At 45.7% G+C, this 18,256-nt stretch overlaps 1 long non-coding RNA gene across 2 annotated transcripts; it reads left to right on the top strand.

The window, feature by feature from the left end:
* The first annotated feature begins 5,258 nt into the window (after window positions 1–5,258).
* On the top strand, window positions 5,259–18,106 carry LOC123358215. Of its 2 annotated transcripts, none has more exons than XR_006575682.1 (4): window positions 5,259–5,333; window positions 6,703–6,810; window positions 7,832–7,890; window positions 17,504–18,106. It is a non-coding gene; the product is annotated as an uncharacterized LOC123358215 (long non-coding RNA). The 2 variants fall into 2 exon arrangements; XR_006575691.1 differs by lacking the exon at window positions 17,504–18,106 and adding an exon at window positions 11,464–11,567.
* Window positions 18,107–18,256: the final 150 nt, after the last annotated feature.

Here is an 18,256-nt window from a genome sequence, read left to right on the forward strand (position 1 = left end):
TTTCATTGTCTTTGGGGAACATAAAGTTTTTCACTTGCTGTGGTCCATGCAGTACAAGGAAGCCCCTCAGGCTACTGCTCAAGTGGGTCCACAGTCCTGGATCATCTAGACTTAAGGAACTAAACTCAGCAGCAGCTGTTTCTTGCACCTCCACCACACTCTTCTCTGATCTACACTTTCCTTCAGGAATGTTACATGCATTGTTACATCCATTTGAGATGGAGATATGGATGCTGCAGTATCTGCCAGGTCACCTGCACTCTGACTAACTGGAAGATCAGGCATCTCCTCACCACTCACATCCTCACTGGGGTCGGAAGACTCACAATCAGGGGTGAGCTGCAGATGGTTCGCAACGGTTCGCGCGAACCGTTTGCTAAAATTAGATGCCGGACAGAGAACCCGATGCTAAAGTTCTCTGTCCGGTGTCTAATTTTAGCAAACGGTTGGCGCGAACCGTTGCGAATTCTACCTCCACCTCCTGCCATGAAGCTCCTCCTTGCTTCTCCTCCCCCACGGCTTCCCGCGAATCAGCTGTTCGCGCGGGAAGCCTGGGAGGGCTGAGAAGCAAGCAGGCTTCCCCGGCCCAGGAAGACAACGCTGAGGTAGGAAACTGGGGGCGGGGGGGCGTGTGCCCCGGCCGGTCCCTGGCCGCGGCCCGTCCCCGCCTCCCCGGCCGCGACCCTGCCCGGCCCCGCATCCCCGACTCCCCCCGAACCCCTCCCTGGCCGCCCGGCTCCGGCCGCACCCCCCCGGCCCTGCCGTGCCCCCACCTACCGTCCCGGGGTCCCCGCCCGACCCTCCCTGGCGGCGTCCCCCCCCCGCGTTCCCGGCCGCGACCCTGCCCGGCCCCCCCCCACCCCGGGTCCCCGCCCAACCCTCACCGGCCTCCCTGGCCGCGTCCCCCCCCCCGCGTTCCTGGCCGCGACCCTGCCCGGCCACCCGGCCCGCCCCGTCCCCGGGTCCCCGCCCGACCCTCCCTGGCCGCATCCCCGCCCCCCCGCGGCCCTGCGCGGCCCCCCCCATCCCCGGGTCCCCGCCCGACCCTCCCTGGCCGCATCCCCCCCCCGCGGCCCTGCCCGTCCCCCCCCCATCCCCGGGTCCCCGCCCAACCCTCTCTTGCCGCGTCCCCCCACTCCGCGTTCCCGGCCGGGACCCTGCCCGGCCCCCCGGCCCCCCCCGGCCCCGGGTCCCCGCCCGCCCCCCCCGGGCCGCGCCCCCCCCCCACGTTCCCGGCCCCGCGTTCCCGGCCCTGTCCGCCCCCCCCCCCCATCCCCGGGTCCCCGCCCGACCCTCACCGGCTGCGGCATGGCCCCGTGTCCACGACCCCCCCCCCGAACCCCTCCCCGGCCGCCCGGCTCCGGCCGCACGCCCCCCGGCCCTGCCGTGCCCCCACCTACCGGGATGCTCGGCTCTGGACACGGCCCCCCACCTCCAGCCCGGCCTGGCCCCGTGGCTCCAGCCGCCCCTGCTGTTTTGCCAGGGGGCCGGGCTCCGGCAGCGTGGGTCTGGGCGTGGCGGCGGCCCCGGCTGCCCGGCTCCAGCTCTGGCCGCAGCCCTCCCTGGCTCCACCCGGCCAGCCACCTGGCTCCGGCCGCTGGGCTCCCGCCGCATCCTCCGGCCGCGCGACTCCTGTTCCGGCCCAGCCACGTCCAGGCAGCGCGGTAAGGGGGCAGGGAGGGGGTGTTGGAGAGAGGGTAGGGGAGTTTGGGGGTGGGGGGGTCAGAGGGCAGGGAACAGGGGGATTGAATGGGGGCAAGGGTCCGGGGGAGCAGTCAGGAAAGAGCAGGGTTGGATGAGGTGGTGGGGGCACTCAGGGACAGAGAGAAGGGGTAGTTGTATGGGGTAGGGGTTCTGGGGGGCCATTGAGAATGAGAGGAGGGGTTGGGTGGGGCGGCAAGGGGCAGTCGGGACAGGGAAGGGGGGGATGGGTCAGGGGTCTCAGAGTGTGTGTGTCAAGGAACATGAGGGGTTGGATGGGGCACGACCCCCCCCCCGGAGGGGGGGGAAGGAGGGAACCCGTTGTTAAAATTTTGGAGGGAGGAGGGAACCCGTTGTTAAAAATTTGGCAGCTCATCACTGCTCACAATGAACATTTGTGTCTATGTATCTCAAGAGAGCTCCTTCCTGCTTAGACAGAAAAGCTTCCTTTTCTTGCTTTCTTTTTCTGAATGCTGCCCCAGAGGGGCATTTTCTTCTTTCACTCAGTATTCTGTGAGAGCTATACTGGCTCTCAACAATCAGTTGAAGGGGACAAATAAGCAGGCTGTTACCAGGGCCTGAGTGAGGGAGGATATGAGCGTCTTAAGGGCCTAACTGGCTCCTACTACTTCAGTTGACTGCCTGTTCTCCTCAAGTGGGTTCAGGGAAGCAACAGGAAACAGGAAGCTCCCTGAGAAGCTGGTGTTAATCAGCCTAGGCTCCTGGGCGTGCTAGAGAGGTACATAAGAACATAAGAATGGCCGTACCAGGTCAGACCAAAGGTCCATCTAGCCCAGTATCTGTCTACCGACAGTGGCCAATGCCAGGTGCCCCAGAGGGAGTGAACCTAACAGGCAATGATCAAGTGATCTCTCTCCTGCCATCCATCTCCATCCTCTGACGAACAGAGGCTAGGGACACCATTCTTACCCATCCTAGCTAATAGCCATTTATGGACTTAGCCACCATGAATTTATCCAGTCCCCTTTTAAACATTGTTATAGTCCTAGCCTTCACAACCTCCTCAGGTAAGGAGTTCCACAAGTTGACTGTGCGCTGCGTGAAGAAGAACTTCCTTTTATTTGTTTTAAACCTGCTGCCTATTAATTTCATTTGGTGACCCCTAGTTCTTGTATTATGGGAATAAGTAAATAACTTTTCCTTATCCACTTTCTCAACATCACTCATGATTTTATATACCTATATCATATCCCCCCTTAGTCTTCTCTTTTCCAAGCTGAAGAGTCCTAGCCTCTTTAATCTTTCCTCGTATGGGACCCTCTCTAATCATTTTAGTTGCCCTTTTCTGAACCTTTTCTAGTGCTAGAATATCTTTTTTGAGGTGAGGAGACCACATCTGTACACAGTATTCGAGATGTGGGCGTACCATGGATTTATATAAGGTACATAAAAGGCTCCTCCTCCTCTCTCTCCCTGCAGCTCCTGCTGCTTTGTTATTTCCTCCCACCTTTTCTCCTGCCTGCCTGTTATGTCTCTTGTGCCCTCCTTCCTCCAGCACAGCACTCCTCCATCTCTGTGCATCTAGAGCAGAGAGAATACATATGCACCAGCAGCAGACAATTTTCTACACTCTGGGTCTTAGTGATGCCCCCCACACACACACACAGTCTGGCAGCCAAGGCAGCCGCCTCAGTTGGCCTCATGGTAAGGCCAGCCCTGCGTAAGTGACACAGTCCACAGAAACTAGTCACTTTTGAGGAATCGGCATTTTCAGATGAAAAAACTCTCTCTTGGAAAATTTCCAACCACCTGTGTAAAATACCACCACCACATAGAACTACTCCTTATTTCAATCCCTTTGATTGTCACTGGGCCTGGACCTTTCATTTTTAAACTTTCTGACATATAAACAAGACCTGAACAGATTTTCCTGGGGGGCCAGAGAACATTTATTGTGTGATCTCACACCTTAATTGTTTGGTGAGTGTTGATTTATTTAAAAAAATTGTCAAATCAAAAAAATTCAAAAAAATTCATTTAAAAGTGACCAAAATGTTTGAGTCAACTTGAAACTAATTTTTTTGTTTTTCAAATACTTTTGAATCAAATGATTTCTCCCTGGTGCCTCTAGCCTTGCAACAGCTTGCCTACTCCTCTTACCAGAGGAGGGGTTTCTTTAGGTCTCAGGCAGCCCTTAATTGGACTCAGGTCCTCACTGACCTGAGGTAACCCCTTTTCACCTCATAGAGAAAAGGGTCTTTATCATTCTAGGGCTAATATACCCACTTTCCACCACTCTCTTATAGCTGTCCAGCCTGACTTTGTCCCATATCCTCCTCCTTTCCCCCGAGCAAAACCATGGGATTGGGTTACTTGGGCCAAGAAACATTGCACCATTGACAGGTCATCAGCACTGCCCTGCTCGATTCCTGCCCTGTGCTGTACTCTGAAGTGGAAGGGTTGTGACAATAGGAACCATCTCATTACCCTGGCAGTTCTTTCTTTTGTTCCAATACATCCATTTCAGGGGTGTGTGGTCTGTAACAAGGGCCTCCATCTGAGTTGGTAGCACTGGAGGGGTTCCATGGCCCATTCCTACTTTTGTTGAGAGGGAGTTTCCCACTAAGGTACAAGACTGGATGCTATTCCTCTCCTAACATTTTAGAAAGCATGGCTCCTAATCCTACCTCAGAGGCATCCATTTGTAGTATAAACTTCTTCTCAAAGCCTGGGGCTACCAGGACTAGACAACTGCAGAGTGCTGTCCTCAGACTTGCAAAAGCTTCTTCAGCCATTCTGGTCCATTTCACTATGTTTGGGCCCCATCAAAGGATATGCCCTGGTAGCAAAGTGGGAAATTAATCACCTGTAGTATACCCAGAAATGCTCTGACCTGTTTCTTCTAGATTGGTCAGGGCCAACTTTGGATCACCTCTAACTTGCTCATTTGAGGTTTCACTACACTTCTCCCCATGAGGTATCCAAGGTATTTAGCTTCCGCTAGCCCTATTGCACACTTGAACAGATTAGTAGTGAGATAAATTTTCTTTAGGGTATCCAGTACTGCTTCCATCTTCTCTCAGTATGTCCCCCAGTCTTGGCTGTATATGATCATATCATCCAGGTAAGCAGCAGCATACTTGGCATATGGATGTAATAGCTTTTCCTGAGCCACTGGAAGATTGCTGGAGCCACATCTAAACCAAAAGAGAGGACAGTATACTGGTACAACTCTTTCAAAAGAATTTTTCCCTACTAAAGCTATTTTCAAATTTGACACAAATTCAGTGAATAGTTTTGGACTCCAAAAAAGGTATTTTCCAAAATGAAAAGAACAATTTGTCAAATATATTTTGCCCATCTCTAGTCTGGAAAAGTGGTCAAAGTTAGGTGCATGTTAAGATAAGAAAGACATATTAGCAAGCCCTCACCTAAGTTCGACCACTTTTTGTAATATAGACTAACCCACAGAGTTCACTCCTGGGGGAATTTCTGTGCTACTTCACATGCGCAGAATTCATGTCCCCCTACAAGATTTTTTTTTCTCTGCAGAATATAGATTCTACTGGAGAGGTGCTGTGGTTACACCTTTTTCCCACCAGGGTATGCTGTGGTGCCAGAAGAGAGGGCAGCCAGCCAGCGAGAGGCTGTGTTCCTCAGAGTGAGGACAGGTGAAGAGGCACAGAATGGACAGAGCGGGCCACACAGGCTGCTGGGAGCATCACAGACTGGGGTTCACAAGGGCTAGTGGGGGGACAGACTGGGGCACAAGCTCAGGAGTTAGTGAGGTGTAGTATTTAGCCAGAGGCTGAATGGGAGGGGGACTGCAAGACCACATGGGGATAGGGTGGCTTCAGGGCCACACAGAGACAGAGGCAGATGTGCCTGACTGAATGGGAGAGACTAAGGGTCTGCCGGTGTCTGCATAGGGGAGGATCCCCAACTCCCTACTAATTCTTCTTTAAGGTCTGGTATATATGACAAAGATTTGACATCATAGCTATGTTAGTTTGGAGTGTGAAAATAAAATCATGCCCTTCAGGTATCTCTACACTGGAATTAGACATCTGCAGCTGGCCTGTACCAGCTGACTCAAGCTCATGGGGCTCAGGCTATGGGGATGTTTAACTCTGGTGCAGACATTTGGGTTTAAGCTGCAGTTCAAGCTCTGGGACCCTTCCACCTCACTGGAAACTAGAGCCCAAATTTCTATCCTGCAGTTAAAAAGCCTTTTAGCCCAAGCCCTGCGAACCTGAGTGAGCTGACATGGGTCAGTCACAGGTTTTTCATTGTAGTGTATACGTACCTTAAGTGACATAACCACGCCATCAAAATATGCCATGCAGACACATCTTATACTCGCAAAAAGTATAGGTAGTTCAACTATACCAGCAAAAGAGTAGAATCCCTGTTCCCACTGAAGAAAATTTTTCATTGGCTTCAGTGGACCTGGATTTCCCCCGAGTTTTCACAGCTATTACAGTGACAGCCATCAGTGGCTGAAATTAGCCTAAATGCCTACCACAGGGGACTGTTATGATGTGATCATTTCACTAGTTATCTGACTTGGAAAACTCTGTGGTGATTAGAGAAGATCTAATGCATTTGTTGTTTTGTTTTTGTTTTAGCTGCTCAAGTCCCCCATTTCAGCCCAGATATGTGGAAAGCTAACACATACTATTTATTTTATATATAAACTTTAAGAGGCATAATTTATTCTGTCATCTCTATAGTGTTTCCATTTACTTATGAAATGTTTCTAAATGCTGAAAATATACAGAGAGGTGCTAAATGTCTGGTGACTTTTTAAAGAAAGTTAAATTTATAGTAATTTTTTATTTTACATGCAATGATCTCTTTGTAAAGTTTTCATAATGCCAGGGAAGTTTATAGAGTGAATTAGTTTGACTTCAGTCAGCGTGCTAACATTTATAAATCTAAAGCGCTTCCTTTCTGAATACATTTACTGCCACAGGGAGGAATGGGGAATCAAAAGGCTTTGACATTTATTTTTACCATCATTTCTCATCTTCTGCACAGTTTGAGAGGTGCATACACAGCCTTTTCCTGCTCCTCAGATGTCAGAAATTAGCTGCTGCCTGTTTACAGGACGTTAGAGGGGATAAAGACAAATCTGCAAAAGACCAGGTATTGCGCATATTGAACATTAATGCCCACATAAGTCACAAATGCAAATTTGCATGCAGAATTTATGGTATCTTTTTCAGATGTATTTCTCCCCATGTATTATTTTAGTCTTGATAGCAGTTGAAGGCAAACATTAAATAGTGTAATATTAGCAATCAAAAACATCAAAATGTGGCATAAGGAAAGCTGTTTGTTGTACATGATCACCATAATAACTAGCAACAAGAACCAATTCTCTTCTCCATATGGGCCCAGTCCTGTGAAATTCTGAATATCATCAATCCCCATTTTGCTCAAGACAAGTTCTGAGTTCTCTGTACTTCACAGAATCAGTCCCTAAATACTGGAGACTCACACGAAACCACTATCCTTTTCCCTCAAAACTAAGACTGTGTAGATTTGAGTTACATCCGCATTGTTGACAACTCTTGAGGTGTTTTTCTTGAAAGCCCCAGCTCATGGAGTCACCTGATTATGTAAAAAAAAACAAAACCCTCTCATCTTGTGATGGTTTTTAAATAATTTTTTAGCCCACATGGTTGTGGAGAAAAGCTTGAAAATGTGACCTGTAACAGGTCAAAAACCAGAAGACAAACAAAAAAAAATTCCACATTTAATATTTTTAAAATTTTATGATTTTTAAAACAATCACGATTTTAAATGTGGGGGGTGGGTAGTACTGTCAAAGCCATATTGTATCCTGACTGTCTTGATGACCTGCTGGTAATGGTAATTAAATAAAACAAAACACTGCCATCACAAATTTGAGATATCACAGAGATTATATTCTCATTTGAACCAAAAGATTATAAACACTTCAGGGCAAAGGCTGTCTTTATTTGTGTGCTGTACAGTACTGATGCATCTTTTGCACTTAAATTATAAAGTTATAAATATTTTGATAAGTCTTAGATTCATACATCTAGTCTGACCACCTGTATAACCCAGGCCAATGAGCCCCACCCAATAATTTCTGTGTCAAGCCCTTAACTTCTGTTTGAGCTGTATCATATCTTTTTAGAAAGACATCCAGTCTTGAGTTAAAGTCTACAAGTGACAGAGAATCCACCACATCTCCAGGTAAGCAGCATTCTCTCACTAGCATTTTTGTTAATTATGTGTATGAGGGCAGTAACTACCAACCGCAGTCAGGGATCAGGACCCCATTGTGATAGGTGCTCTACAAACATAATTTTACCTTGTCTATTTTGTTTCAACAAAATGAGGCAGTAATTTTCATCCAGCAAATAACTCATGTTTTGGAAAGTTGGTTTTGCTACAAACATCAACAATTTCCACAGGGGATGAAAAATCTCAAAAAATTTACAACTTTCTCCATGTAGAAACCCACAGGTTCCTGCAAACTGGCCAATCAGATTCATCTTAAATATATATATATATTTTTTAAGAACTATGTTCCAATAGAATTTTATGTGAACCAATATCTCTTTTTAAAAATACAGATCTGCCACATTGGATTCATTTTCATGTTCATTTACAACAGCATGAATTGTTGGGACAGATTTTGCTGCTACTGTTAGACTGTAACATATGCTATGCTTTTTAGCTCTCCTCCCACCCCTACAGTTCTGGAGGGACTGTACTGTGACTGTGTTCAAATTACGACATTTTAGAGAGAGCAGTGGATACTTGCTGTGAGAAACAACAATTTTCAGAATGTCAGCAGAGATTGTGTTTGGAAGAAAAACTGCATTTTTTAACACACTAGCCTAGGCAGGCTCCCAAACAATCCTTTTCAGCATCATCATACAAGGTTCAGTACATACTGGCTGCCAGTATTGTCTCATACATCTGACATATTTCTGTATTATAAAAGTTCTCACAATTCAACAAAGCCTTGGTACTGAAAAACACCCCACTGCATTTAGCAGCACCACAAAGGCTGCAACAGAATGCAGAAGTAAAAGGATTAATAGCCTCAACTGGTCAGAAGTGGCTGCGTAATAACAATTTGCAACACCTAGGAAGTATGATGCTTTTAAAGTCAAGGCACAGTGGGTTCCTCTCTCCCCCCCCACTACTACTTTTTACTTATCCATTTTTATTGTTTCTCTGTTACATTTTAACCAGTAATTTAGTACAATACTTTATTTTATTCATTACTAAAATTACAATCTCATCAATGGTGCCACTTTAAAAAAAATATTTTTTCTCATTTCTTTATCTTTACAACCACACAAGGCAGGTCTGGAAGGTACCTGAATACTGACAATAGCAACACACACACATACTAATATTTAAATATATTATCCTCTGCACTATACAACACTTCCACATTATTTGTTTATCTGCTTTATGTGGCAATATAGCTTTCTACTTAAGGTGTTAAAATCTCACTGAATTATAGAGCTCATGTTTGTAAGTTCCTGCACCATCACTTCACTGTTCCACTACCTCTACTCACAGTGCCTCCATAATTCCACGGAGGGAGTATAAAATATTTACTTTTAAACTTACTTGGCATTATTTCTCCTTTAATGTATTCAGTGAAAATAGAGTAATAAATTTGCATGTTACAAAGGAACATTTCCAAGAATATTACTTGGCTGGACACACACAGCACAGCATTCTCAGCAATATTCATGAGTGACTGAGGCCTTGGCTACACTTGCAAATTTGCAGCGCTGCAGCAGGGTGTGAAAACACACCCTCTCCAGCGCTGCAAATTGCGGCGCTGCAAAGCGCCAGTGTGGTCAAAGCCCCAGCGCTGGGAGCGCGGCTCCCAGCGCTGTACGTTATTCCCCACAGGGAGGTGGAGTACGGACAGCGCTGAGAGAGCTCTCTCCCAGCGCTGGCGCTTTGACTACACTTAGCGCTTCAAAGCGCTGCCGTGGCAGCGCTTTGAAGTGCAAGTGTAGCCAAACCCTGAGACTATTAACATGCAGGACCTAATATCAGAATTAGACTTTAGTTTTAAAAAAAGAATAGTTTCCAGTCTCCTGGTATCATACAATCGTTACCAAGCAACAACTAAGATAGTGGTAGCACAGGCAGAGCTGCGCACACAAAAAATATTCACACCATAGGCAACAGTGGGAGAATTGTATTTTTGCTGGATTCATAAAATTTGGCAGCTGGATGTTTTCACATTCCACTGCTGCAGCAAAAATCTCTCTCTAGAGGCAGGTACTATAGGAATCAGCAATACAAGGACTTATTTAATTTAACATCTTAATTAATTAGCTGAAAAAGTGCGTGAAGAGCACACTGATTAAGTTTGCCATGATACCAAGGCCCACAGCACTCCGAGAGAACAGAAGACAGAGTATGTCAAGACACTAGCCTGGGACTCAGAGACTCAGAGTTCTACCCTTATGTGTGACCTCCGGTACGTCTACACTACAGCTGGGAGTGAGCCTGGGTAGGCAGACACACACCAGTTCTACTCAAACTGGAACACTAAAAATAGCAGTGTGGATGCTCCAGCACTAGCGGCAGCTTGGGCTAGCCGCCTGTGTGCAAACTTGCCTGACCCTCATATATCTGTACTCGAGTGTCTAGCCTATGCCACTGTTTGTGCTTATGCAGCCAAATTGCTATTTTTAGCATGACACTCGAGTAGAGTTGGCGTGTGTCCAGTGCCGGCTCCAGATTTTTTGCCACCCCAAGTGGTGAAGGAGGAAAAAAAAAAAAAGGAAAAAAGGAAAAAAAGAAAAAAGAAAAACCCTATTGAGCTACCACTGAAGAGGATGAGAGGGACTGAAGGACCCACCACAGAATTGCTACCACAGACCCAGACATGCCTCCCCAACAACAGACGGACTGCCGCTCCTTTCTATTGCCACCCCAGGCATCTGCTTCCTTCGCTGGTGCCTGGGGCCAGCCCTGCGTGTGTCCATCTATGGGCTGGGAGACATGCTCCCAGCTTCACAGCAGACATACCCTTTGTGCCTCAGATTCCCACCTGTAAAAATGAGTCAAAATAGTACTTCTCCACCTCACAAGTTGTTGTGATGATAAATATATTAAAGACTGTGGGGTGCTAATATGCCAGTGGAGGCTATAGACTCATAGACTTTAAGGTAGAAGGGACCAATGTGCTCAGTCTGATCTCCTGGCTATCCCCATCTGGCACACAGCCCTTAAGAAATATTCAACAGCTGGAACAAGCTGGAAGAGCAGCCTGGAGCCTGCTCTAACTTGGGCTGGGGGAGAGAATCATGAAGCTGTAACTGGTTGTTAGTTCTCAGCTTCTCCTCTTATTTGCAGGACTTCCCTCAATTTCTCTATGGGGGAAGAGAGTCTTCCTTTGCTAGGTACTCTCCTAGACTCAGGAAGAGCAAGTCAAACTCTTACCTTGTTATCTGTGGGGCTTCCACAGGCTAGCAAGGAAGCAGGCAGTAGAATTGTCAAGGCTATTCTCTCCTCCCCCTGTGGTGCAGAAGCAGGGAGGTTGCTGAACAACTGCAGCAGGGAAGTGGCAACAGTTATTCTGGGTGCTCTCGGCTCACCTCAGAGCTGTTCCTGTGGCTGCAGGGGGAGCAATGAGAGGAAATTGGGGAGGCAGCACTCTCTACTGTATCCCTGTATCAATGGGACTCATTCAACCACTTCCATGTGAAAGTTGCAGGACATGGCTTAGGGAACATATTTTCATTTGATAATCAAATACACATTTTCCTCTTTACACAGATGCTCTCAAGGGCCACAGTTTAGAACCAAGTGGCACATGGGCCAGAGGTTGGACACCATTGACTTGCAAGGATACAAAGAGCTGTATGTTAAGAGAGGACGGCGGTGTAAATCCAGTGTAACTCCACTGAAGTCAATGAAGTGCCACCTCTGAATAAATAAATAAATAAATTTTGCCCTATGTGTTCAGTGTGAATTGGGCTAGCTAGAAACATAGAAGATTAGGGTTAGAAGAGACCTCAGGAGGTCATCTAGTCCAGTCAGTCCTTAAAACCTCTAAGGATGGAGATGGCATCAGCTCCCTAGGTAACCCATTCCCATGCTTCACCATCCTCCTAGTGAAATAGTGTTTCCTAATATCCAACCTAGACCTGCCCCACTGCAACTTGAGACCATTGCTCCTTGTTCTGTCATCTGCCACCATTGAGAACAGTCTAGCTCCATCCTCTTTGGAACCCCCTTTCAGGTAGTTGAAGGCTGCTATCAAATCCCCCCGCCCCCACTCTTCTCTTCTACAGACTAAATAACCCCAGTTCCCTCAGCCTCTCCTCGTAAGTCATGTGCCCCAGCCCTCTAATCATTTTCATTGCCCTCCGCTGCACTCTCTCCAATTTGTCAACATCCCTTCTGCAGTGCGGGGGCCAAAACTGAACATAATACTCCAGATGTGGCTTCACCAGTGCTGAATAGAGAGGAATAATCACTCGATCTGCTGGCAATGCTCCTACTACTACAGCCCAATATGCCGTTGGCTTTCTTGGCAACAAGGGCACATTGCTGACTCATACCCAGCTTCTCGTCCACTGTAACCCCCAGGTCCTTTTCTGCAGAACTGCTGCTTAGTCAGTCGGTCCCCAGCCTGTAGCGGTGAATGGGATTCTTCCTTTCTAAGTGCAGGACTCTGCACATGTCCTTGTTGAACCTCATCAGATTTCTTTTGGCGCAATCCTCCAATTTGTCTAGGTCACTATCCCTACCCTCCAGCGTATCTACCTCTCCCCGCAGCTTAGTGTAATCTACGTCATATATACACACACACGCACACCCAGACCCAGAGAGCCTTACTAGATTCTACAAGGACCAGCCATCACACAATTTTTATAGCCAACTTTCAATGGCAAAAGCTGCATTTGCACTTTGTAGATTTAAATTTGTACTTGGAGCAAAATATGAACAAAATACTACCACATTTGTTGTAATTAATATTCAGGGGCAAATAACATTTCCCTGTAATTCTTTTTACCAGATAATTCAGCATAAAAAGTTTCTATCTACTAGTTAGGGCATGAATGGGGAGTTCAAAACTGAGCCCTTCTATATAAATATTAATGTGTGGAATAAAATGAACTCCGGTTTTAAAGAGAGATTATGCATAATTCACTGCTACCCTGGAGCTGCATTAACTCACACATAGCACTACTAATTTACAAAGGCTTTCAAGAGCTACTTGAGTTTAGTTTAGCATTCACAATGCATCGTCTTAAAGACGTGCAAACATTTTGGGTGGGATTTGTTTTAATACTCTCCTCATAGTATTTTAAGGGAAGCCACATTCTCATATCTTTAAGTTATTTCTCAAAAATTAGCTTCTAAATTCTTCAGGACTTCTTTCCTTTTTTTGATGGAAGAAAATGAAAAATGTGTGTCAAGAAGACAAGCTGTAATCCCTTATAGGTTATCAGGCTTGCTCGGTCTTCCAGGTGAGCATGTGCAGAGAGGCAATGGTAACATGGCACTATTTTGTGGCTGCTGACAGAAATACCCTTGTTGCTTTGTACATTCTGACCTCAGTCCTCATCAGTTGCTGAGAGGCACATGCTGAATCCCAGGATGAGGGGAAGAGTGTATGCAAAGGGAGCTCTTAGTCTCCTTTGAGTTTTCCTGATCCTGGAACCATTGTGCACTGGACTGGTCCCTTGCATAAGTTAGAGAAGTTTGAATGCTGCTCCAAATTACACCTACTGCCTATGGCCCCAAGGAGATATTACAGCAATTGGAGATCCCCAGGATGCAGGGAAGCCCCAGCCACATTCCCTCCACCAGCTGTAAGGATGGAGTGTCAGAGGAGCCATTGGGCTGGCTTTATGGCACGAGGACTCTCCTTATACTGGGAAGATTGTCCCAGAACTGAGAACGTTGCCTTGAGTAGCAACACAGCCAAGGACCAAGGTCTACAGATTTTCATTGGCTATGCACAACTGCTGTTGGCAAGGGGAGGTTTTTTGTTGATATATAGCTAATGTTTGTAGCAAAATTATACAGTGGGGTTACAGTGGCATCTGAAGACTGCAGTGGCCTGTTAGATCATCTGGTGCACTCCTTCAGTGCAGGATTCTCTCCAGCTTTACAACAAATACCTAAAGGGATGGAGCATGCGCCTCTTGTGCACCTCAACAAAACCCTCCAAATTTCACACTTGTATGTTCTTTTTCAGTCGAAAGATTGCCCAGATGAAAACTCTGGGCATATTCTTATTGGACCCCCTGACCTGGTACTTATACAACCCTAAATGCCCATGTATCTGATGGTCTCACAATCACTAATGGACTTTATCCATCTATCATCCACATTTGGGGAACTGAGGAACAAGGTAGATTAAGTGACTTGCCAAACTCTGTGACTGAAGAGGGAATTGAACTCAAGTCTCCTCCAGCCCAGGCCAATCCAGTGATCTATGCACCAGGCTGCCCTTCTGACACCTGGTGGCTAAGCTCTGCGCTAGGCCTTGTCTAAACTATCAGGGCTACGCTACGACACTGTAACCCTGTAGGGACGTAAGGGGTTTTCTTATTGCTGTAGGAACTCCATCTCCCTGAGCAGCAGTAGCTAGATATACAGAAACATTCTTCCATCAGCCTAGCTGTGTCTATACCAGGGGGCTAGATTAGCATAGCCATGGTGCCTGAGGGAGGAGAGGGGGGTATTTTTCACATCCCTGAGTTACAGAGCTATGTCAATATAAATGTTTAGGGTAGTCCATGTCTTACACTGATCAGACTTCAAAGGGTCCGACCAGACCACAGGCATAGCAAGACCTGATATTTGTTTATTTATTTGTTTTAAGTGCATGGATTTGCTCATGTGCTGAAGACGCTGGAGATGAGTAGGGGAGACAAATAAGTTATTGAGTTGCAAAACGGCGTGGCATATCATTTTCAGTTTAGATGAGGCTATTCCTTTACATGATGATCCCAGCTATAGAGAAATAAAACATCTTTACTACAATCTGTTTTTTTGCCATTATTGCAACCAAATTTTCCGAAAGGCATTATTCAATCTTTTTTAAACTCTGTGCTTGGGAAGAGTGACCCCTAAAAAGTTCAGTTAGGTGGTTTATCACCAAACCTACCTAAGGCTCCACTAATTTTCTTTCTCCCTTCCTCCCTCAAACACTTAGCTCTCACCCCTTTGAAAGTGACTCAGCCACATCCTGTCCTCTTTCCCCTCAACGCATCATTCTTCCTTCTACTTCTTTTATAATTTCTGAAGGCAGGCCCAGTGACAGAAAAATCACATTGCCAACCTCAACTTGAAGAGCTGTTGCATGCTGTATGTGCAAGAACCTCTGTCTATGTAGCTTCTTAAAATGCAAGAGGAAATTGTTACAACAGTTATACACCAATTACATATAAGATAAAAAAGAAAAAATCAGATGTGGAATCCTCCTCTGCCTCCCTCCCCAAACAAACAAAACCTGCTCCACAAACAGCTGCCCAAAATAGCCACCTTCCACGAAGATACCTTTCTAGAAACCAAATCCACTATTTGACCCCTCTGCTGAATAATCATTGAATAAAAGGGCCATGAAAAAGTATGTGACAAAAATATACATCAGCATCAGTCCCATGCAGCTTCATGAATGAGCATTACTGCTTTCCTAGCAAAGTCCAGTTCCCAGAGGACAAGACAGCCGTATCACCTCTCCCATCCTCACAATTGGAGTTGATTGGGCCCCCTTTTGGCAATTTTAACGGAGAGTCTAAAGCTGAATGATTGTGGAGACTCAGCTACCCTCTCTGGGACTTGCAATACAGTGAAAGTGATGCACTTTGGTAGAAGTAATGTTTGTTGAGCAATCAGGAAACAGGTTGGCCAGGAGAGAAAACACAGCACTTTAACTAGCTTGAGCACTCTGTTCACTCTCCTCCTGCTCAGACTTCTGAATATCCTCAGTCTCGCTTCGTGAAGTGGGCATGCTCAGAGGTTTAATGCAGGCATTACCGTAGTTGTACCACTACTAGTCATTATAAACTGGAATGTTCAAAGGTGCCTAATAAATCCAGCACCCAAATCCCTTAGGCAATACTGAAAATCTCAGCCACCTAGTGTACCAAACCTGCTACATGTTGAATGTTTACCTTGTAGGAACATTCCATCCCCGTGGAGCATGCGATATTAAATTTACAACCTTACTGCTCTCCATATATATTAGAATAGGTCTATCCCATTTAAAGTACACCACTTTGAACTCTACTGGAGGAATATATCAAACTGAGTTGGAATCTGCCTTATTTATCACTTCAACTTTATGCTTCAGCATCGGACCTTTAAGAGTTAGATAAAACAAAATACAATTGCTTTACCACAAATAATGCCTTCTCTATACATTTGCAGTAAAAATATATAGGCAGCTTTCTACTGAAATGGCCATTTTAAATTGGATTTGCAAGTTATAGTTCAGCTATTAGCTTGAATTTTGTTGTAACACAGCCCTGAATTCCTGCAATTGCCTCCAGTGATTTATCAATCACTTCTTGAAATCCAAAAATACATTCATGGATGGCTCCCAAGCCAGAAAGTTAATGAAAATGGAAAGAAATGAAAAATTTGTCTTTTCATAAGAGTCCTAATCCATTTCTATACTTCCTAGAACACTCTATTTTTACTCACAGTGATGACGTCATCATCCTTGTTATGCCTCTTCTCACACAGTTGTTAATTTGCTGTTTTTTACTGCTTTACATGAAGATGCCTTCTGTGTGGCATGGTGACCTAGTTCACCCAGGTCATAAAACTGCTAGCAGCTACTATCTAAGAGTTGTTTCATAGTCGCAGCTGTATATGCAAAAAGAACAGGAGTACATGTGGCACCTTAGAGACTAACTAATTTATTTGAGCATAAGCTTTCATGGGCTACAGCCCACTTCATCGGATGCATAGCTCATCTTAATTACTAAGCCTTTTAGAATTGGTAGGTGAACTCCCATCTTTTCATGTCCTCTGTATGTATATATATCTCCTCACTATATATTCCATTCTATGCATCTGATGAAGTGGGCTGTAGCCCACGAAAGCTTATGCTCAAATAAATTTGTTAGTCTCTAAGGTGCCACAAGTACTCCTGTTCTTTTATCTAAGAGTTGACAGCTGTTTTACTCCAGCCTTTTGAGACATCAGAGATTTCACCCGCATTTTTGTACCGTTCTCCAAATATTAGAAAATACTTTTCTAAGTATGTTTCTGTGCAGTGTTATGGCTTGCTCCTGTTCCATTTGGTGATGGACTTCAATGGGGGACCAAAAGCAGGGCCTTATTTACAATTCCCCAGAATATGCACATGCAATGTGAAAGGTGGGTGAGTCAACCGCTGAAACTGCATCATCCCTGCTGCCCCCCATTGCAGGAACCTCTGGGTATGTCTGCAGTGCAATAAAAGACCGCAACAAAGCTGACTGACTTGGGCTTGTGGGACTCAGGCTACAAAAATTGCAGCCCTCACAAGGTGGGAGAGTCTGAAAGCCCAGGCTCCAGCCCAAACCCACAGGTTTATAATACTAATTTTAGTCCGACAGCGTGAGCGCTGTAAGCCCAAGTCAGCTGACGAGGGCTCTGAGACTCATTGTTGTGGGTTGGTTGTTTTGTTTTTTTTTTAAATCACAGTGTAGACGTAGCTTCTGTAGATTGGACGCTGAGGAAAGCTAGAGCAGATTCAGGGGCACTGGCACGTTACGCACATTGTTCTCCCATCTCCCCCTGCAATCACTGAGGAATCTGTGCAAATGGTAATTCAGCATATGTAATTCATCCTTATGCCATATAGAATCCAACTCCTTCATGGCTGATTCCAGAGACAGCTGCCTGTGGAAGACTCCTCAACCGTGGTAGTGTCCTTTTTAGCCATACTGCAAGGGAGCAGGAAGAGGTACTTTGAGGTTTGGAAGTATAAGGCATCTGCCTCCAACAGATGCCTAGAGATCTGAGGACTGACCACCTTGTATTTTCTGATGGAACTGAAAGAGTGCAGATGGAAGCAGGGAACAAGAAGAAAATTGTCCCTGTTGAAATAAAAATCCAGGGGGAACTCCTACCACTAATCCCTCACCCCTTTACTACATGTGGGGCTGGTTTTCCTCCCCTCCAATATTATAGCCTGATTTAGAAAAGTGCTGAGCACCCTCAGTTCCAGGTGCAGGTCATTAATTTAGAATGAGAAAATAATTCAAATTGTTGATAGCTGAAAAGGTATTATGAACTCTCACAAACTGTGAAATTTGAATCACAGCTCTCCAAGTCAGCTGATTAGGGTAGTTCCCTAAACATGAAAACACTGGATTATGGTGAAAACATTTATGAACTGCACCACAGGAATCCATTCTTTTTACTTACTGGCAAAGTACAGGCATTTTATTTTTGGATATCATTGCCTTCAAAAGACTTCTAAGGAACAGCAATGAATAGTTTAAATGAATGGAAATGTGGTGGTTCCTCAGTACTGTTTTATTAGCTAAACCAATAACATTGCTATCTGTTTGAATCACACTGAAATGAGCAATCTAGTAAGGGGGTATTTCAA

Source organism: Mauremys mutica, chromosome 1 (genome assembly GCF_020497125.1).
Source record: "Mauremys mutica isolate MM-2020 ecotype Southern chromosome 1, ASM2049712v1, whole genome shotgun sequence".
In the NCBI taxonomy this organism is placed as follows: Eukaryota; Metazoa; Chordata; order Testudines; family Geoemydidae; genus Mauremys; species Mauremys mutica.